Consider the following 6376-nt stretch of genomic DNA (forward strand, 5'->3'; position numbering starts at 1 on the left):
GCTACAGTAGAATATTATAGCGCAGGAATAGTGTATCATAATAAACAATACTAATAGTAGATATATTAGTAATAATAGTATTAATAAACAGTAGCATTATAGTCATTAATATACTAGTAGAGTATATATAGTATTACTAGCAATATAGTAGTAGTAGTAGATTGCTCGGATTATATATATAGTATAAAGATATAGTATAGTAGTGATAGTAATCCATAGTAGGACATAGAGCGATAAAGATCTATAAATATGAAAAATAGCTAAGAGTCATAAAAGAATTATAATCAGTACCAGTATAGTATAAACGTAAATAGTCATACATATAATAATAAAGTAGAGTAGAAGTATAGATAGTATATAGTAATATAGTAGCAGGGAGTATTCAATAGTATAGTAGTAGTAGTGATAATAATAGTAGAGTAGTAGTAGTAGTAATGTAGTAGCAAAGTAGTGTAGTAGAGTAGACCTAGTGATAATAATAGTAGAGTAAAAGTAGAAGAGTAAGTATATAGTATAATAGATACAGAGTAGGTATAGTAGTAGAGTAGTATATAATAATAGTAAGAGTATAATAGTAATAGAATAGTAGTAGCAATAGTGGTAGTTAGTTAGTAGCTAGAACGTAGTAGTGATAATAATAGTATAGTAAGTAGTAGTATATATAGTAGCATAGTAGTAGTAGTAGAGTAGCGTTAGTGATAAATATAGTAGAAGCAGTAGTAGTAGTAGTAATGTATATAGACGTAGTAGTACTGTATAGTAGTATATAATAGTAGAGATAGAAGTAAAGTAAGTAGTATTAGTAAGTAGTAGTAGTAGTTTTAGTAGTAGTAATAGTAGTAGTAGTAGTAAAATAGTAAATAGTAGTAGTAGTAAGTAGTAGTATAATAATAGTAGAGTAGAAGTAGTAGAGTAGTAGATATAGTAGTAGTAATAATAATAATAATAGAGTAGTAGTAGTGATAGTAATATTTGTATTTTTTTATTAACCTTTATTTAACTAGGCAAGTCAGTTAAGAAACAAATTCTTATTTTACAATGACGGCCTATCCCGGCCAAACCCTCCCCTAACCCGGACAACGCTGAGCCAAATGTGCGCCGCCCTATCAGACTCCCGATCACGGCCGTTGTGATCCAGCCCAGCATTGAACCAGGGTCTTAGTGACACCTCTAGCAGTAGTAGAGTATATATATATATAGTAGTATATTAGATAAATAATATAGTGAGATAGTAATAGTAATAGTAGTAGCAGAGTTAGTAGTAAATAATAGTGCAATAGTACTAATATATAGTATAGCATAATAGTAAGATATAATAGTAGTAAATAGTAGGCATAATAGTATATATAATAGTAATAAGTAGTAGTAGACTAGAGTATTAGAGTAGTTAAAAAGTAATATAGTAGTAGTAGTAGTAGTAGATAGTAGCAGTAAAATAGTAGCAGAAGTAGTAGTAGTAGTAGTAATAACATAATAGTAGATATAGTAGTAATAGTATAGTAATAAAATAGATAGTAGTATATCATAGTATATAGTATTATATAGTTAGTATAGAGTATAGTATAGTATAGTAGATAGAGTTGAGTAAGTAGTAGTACGTAGTAGTAGTAGTAGTAGTAGTATATAGTAGTAGTATGTAGTAGTAGTAGTATGTGTAGATAGTAGGGATTAGTAGTAGTATAATAATAGTAGAGATAGTAATAGTAATATATACATATAGTAGTAATAGTAAATATCTATTAGCAGTAGTAAAATAATAGTAGATTAGAAGAGTAGGTATTAGTAGTAATAGTAGTAGCAGATATGGTATAGTATAGTAGAAGATAAAAAATAGTAGTATGATAAGTTAATATAGATAGATTAATGTAGTAGTAGAATAGTAGTAAGTAGTATGGAGTAGTAAAGTTAAAGTAGTAGTAGATATAATAATAGTATAAGTAGAGTAGTAGTAATAGTAATAGTAGTAGCAGATTAGTGTAGTAGTAGTAGATAGTAGTAGTGATAATAATAGTTAGTAGTAGTAGTAGTAAAGTAGTAGTAGCATAGTAGTGGTAGTAGTAGAAGCCGTAGTGATAATATAGTAGAGTAGCAGTATAGTAGTAAATATAGTTATAGTAACGTAGTAGTAGTCGTAGTAGTAGTAGATAAAATAGTAGAGTAGAATAGTAGTAGTATAGTAGTAAAAGTAGTAGTAGTAGTAGTAGTAAATAGTATAGTAGTAGTAAAGTATAGTAAATAGTAAGTAGTAAAGTAGTAGTAGTAGTAGTAGTAGTAATAATAGTTAGAGTAGAAGTAGTAGAGTAGTAGATAGTAGTAGTAATAATAATAATAATAGAGTAGTAGTAGTAGTAATATTTGTATTTTTTTTATTAACCTTTATTTAACTAGGCAAGTCAGTTAAGAACAAATTCTTATTTTACAATGACCCTATCCCGGCCAAACCCTCCCCTAACCCGGACAACGCTGAGCCAATTGTGCGCCGCCCTATCAGACTCCCGATCACGGCCCTTGTGATCCAGCCCACATTGAACCAGGGTCTGTAGTGACACCTCTAGCACTGAGATGCAGTGCCTTAGACCATTGCCCATTCGGGAGCTACTAGTAGTAGTAGTGTAGTAGTATTGTATATATAGTACAATATAGATAGTAGTAGTAGATAATATAGTAGTAGTAGCAATTTAGTAGTTATAGTATTACAATCATTGCTGAAGAGGTAAACTGCATGCCCAGTAGACCCATGGCTTTACAGAAGTGTAGGAAGCAGAAGTCTTCTTCTTTGGACACAGCTTCAGGATCTGTGTGAGGAGACAACAGAATGGACATACAGTGCACACACACACACACACACACACACACACACACACACACACACACACACACACACACACACAACACACACACACACACACACACACACACACACCACACGTATACAACAAGTGTTCTAATCCTAATTCTGATTGGGTAAAAGCGCATTCCAGCCGGTGTCTATTCCACAAATTTTCACCGGCTAAATCTATGACCTTCCATTTGACTCGCCCATCCACTGTCTCATCAGCCCAGCCAGACAATTAATGAACTTGATCTCCACTTTAAAAAGCATCTAGACTTTATCTCACATTTCTTTTAGACTAACATTTAGTTTTCAACAGCGAACATTTGAAAACCTTGCTACGTCTCTCACATTTGCAACATTGTTTCAATATCAAATTCGATCTCCAACTGTCCATGGAAAAACGTGTTGCGGTAGTCGGACGAAGCAGCAGCTTTTCACAGTCAAATCATGAATCAGCTGCCATCATTTTTATGGATATATACAAAAAAATAAATTGAAAAGTTCAAACAAACAAGTGCAGCATGTTTCAATATTCAAATTCGATCTCCAACTGTCCCATGGAAATGAACGTGTTGGGTCGGAGTCGGACGAGAGGCAGGCAGCGTTTTCAGGCAGTCGAAATCATGAATCAGCTTCCATCATTTTTATGGATATAACAAAGAAATGTAAATTGAAAAAGTTCAAACGAAACGAAGTGGCAGCGTTTGCAGTCTATCCAGCTTCAGTTTGAAGCTATTGTGTTACTTGTGCTGTTGGTAGCTCCTCTGAATAACGTTATTGTCCTAACAGAGTACATTTTCTATGCCAGGCGAAATCGTGCCTCATTAGCTCATTATATATGATGTATCCAAATAAATATCACTAGAAAACAACAGCTTAAACAAATGCAGCTACTGTTGTTATTCTGTCTGCACTGTTTGACGTGACTGTAAATTAGCCGTAGTTGGCTAGCTATCAAGCAAGCCATAAGAACGTTGCCAGCCAGTATGGCAATGGAACATTTAGAACAGRGGTCACCAACGAGTCGATCTCCAAGGCATTTCTAGTCGATATCCAAGGAATTTCTAGTCGATCGCCAAACATTTCTGTAATAAACCCAACGATAAAGCCTTTGTGTTCCTAATTAGTTTTATTAGTCTCGCGCTGTTGGTGGTAGGTGCATCCCTGGGCGCCGGGTAGGAAAACTGTTACCATTTCATGTGTCTGAAGGTACAAACTCTTCCTTCCGGGTGGGCCTGGAGAGGAAATCAAGTGCACTATGCGTACCGCTGGCKAATCAGATTGCTCAGATGACCAACTCTGCAGTACGTAGGAGGCGTAAAAGAAAGCTACGGCAAAATTGATACTGTGAGATTTCAAAACGTTTAAAACCATGACTAGAGAGACTGTCAACGAATACAGCAAAGAGCTGCTGTTTTTATGAGTGAGTTGATGTTTAAGTTCTCACTCAGCACTGTCAACACTTTGTATTCAACACTTTTATAACCCATAAAATGCGCGTTCTTCCTATTTCCACTCAGCGCTACAACAAGCAGTAATGAATGAGTAGGAAAGTGTATCTATAGGCTTGCGTTGTTGTTATTATTAGCGGCTTGGGTCATTTTTAATATCAAGGAATATTTAAATTTCTCTGTTCATAGGAGTAACAACATGAATTTCTGCATGAGGCAGAAATAATGCGGTGCGACTCGAGTTTCGCCATCAGCTGGAAGACAGTGTCCCTTTTTGMTCAGTGTCAGTGGAGGAAAGGGAGAGCGGAGGGATGTTGAGAGACGGACCCTCAGTCTGCTGCTCCCTCCCTGAGACTYACCATCAGATGCAGCCACCATCAGRCCAGTAAAATAAAAAGCAAATTATTTAAATGTATGTTCACTCAGCTGTGCCTCACAAGTAATAGAACAATGTATCTATTACCGGTGTGATCATATAGCCTACCTCAAGATTTGAAATATAATTTTAAAAAATGTCCTGAATGACAATGCATTGGCAGGTAAATTCAAGCAAAGCCAGTATGCGGTGATAATGTATTGGGCCTACAGCTTACTGCACCAACCTCATTGCAACAGAACTGTTTTAATTGGTTAATGTTGCATAGGCTTACATTTTTTAAGTCATGTTAATAAAAAAATCAGAGCGGTAGATCTCGGCATGCATTTTGACTCAGAAAGTGATCTTGACTCAGAAAAGGTTGGTGACCACTGATTTAGAACGAAAGACTGGGTCGTGTCCATAGAAACAGAACAAAAAGACTGAACGACTGGGTCGTGTCCATAGAAACAGAACAAAAAGACTGAACGACTGGGTCGTGTCCATAGAAACAGAACAAAAAGACTGAACGACTGGGTCGKGTCCATAGAAACAGAACAAAAAGACTGAACGACTGGGTCGTGTCCATAGAAACAGAACAAAAAGACTGAACGACTGGGTCGTGTCCATAGAAACAGAACAAAAAGACTGAACGACTGGGTCGCGTCCATAGAAACAGAACAAAAAGACTGAACAACTGGGTCGCATCTCTGGCAACCGAACCAATAGAACGAACGACCAGCCGGCTTGGGTAGCAAGCCTAGATTTGTGTTGGGACTATATCTTGTGGAAGGAAGAAAAGTATGAATAAATTCATCATTTTAATGAAAATCATTATTTGATTTTGTTGGTACCGTTGTATAAAAGTGATAATGCCCGAGAAGCCGGTGTTTGGAGGATATATTGGATATATCGGTTTGCCAGGCCTAATAACACCAGTGCCAATATATCCTCCAAACACCAGCTTCTCGGCCATTATCACATAAATAAACACTAGTCATGCTTTAACGTGTGGGTGTGTGTGTGCATGTGTCCATGTGTGTGTGTGTGTGTGCTTGTGTGTGTTCTCACCAGTATGAGGTCGTTGAAAAGGAACACCTCTCTTTGGGTGTTGGCCAGTTTCTGTTTCAGAGGTTTGTTGAAGTCTGCCACCTCGAACAAACGACAGCAGCAGACCAGCCTACGGTGGGGGACAGACAGGATCTACAGAAAAACACACACACACACACATACAGTTGAAGTCGGAAGTTTACATACACTTAGGTTGGAGTCATTAAAACTCATTTTTTCAACCACTCCACAAATGTCTTGTTAACAAACTATAGTTTTGTCAAGTCGGTTAGGACATCTACTTTGTGCATGACACAAGTATTTTTTCCAACAATTGTTTACAGACAGATTATTTCATTTATAATTCACTGTATCACAATTCCAGTGGTCAGAAGTTAACAAACACTAAGTTGACTGTGCCTTTAAACAGCTTGGGAAATTCCAGAAAATTCTGTCATGGCTTTAGAAGCTTCTGATAGGCTAATTGACATAATTTGAGTCAATTGGAGGTGTACCTGTGGATGTATTTCAAGGCCTACCTTCAAACTCAGTGCCTCTTTGCTTGACATCATGGGAAAATCAAAAGAAATCAGCCAAGACCTCAGAAAAGAAATTGTAGACCTCCACAAGTCTGGTTCATCCTTGAGAGCAATTTCCAAACACCTGAAGGTACCACATTCACCT

The 6376-nt window shown here is 36.3% G+C and overlaps 1 pseudogene; it reads right to left on the bottom strand.

Annotated features, from left to right (window-relative positions):
* The window catches only part of LOC111952201 (IQ motif and SEC7 domain-containing protein 3-like), a 47359-nt pseudogene that overhangs the window by 5378 nt on the left and 35605 nt on the right, over positions 1-6376 (bottom strand).

This window comes from Salvelinus sp. IW2-2015, linkage group LG26 (assembly GCF_002910315.2).
Source record: "Salvelinus sp. IW2-2015 linkage group LG26, ASM291031v2, whole genome shotgun sequence".
NCBI lineage: Eukaryota > Metazoa > Chordata > Actinopteri > Salmoniformes > Salmonidae > Salvelinus > Salvelinus sp. IW2-2015.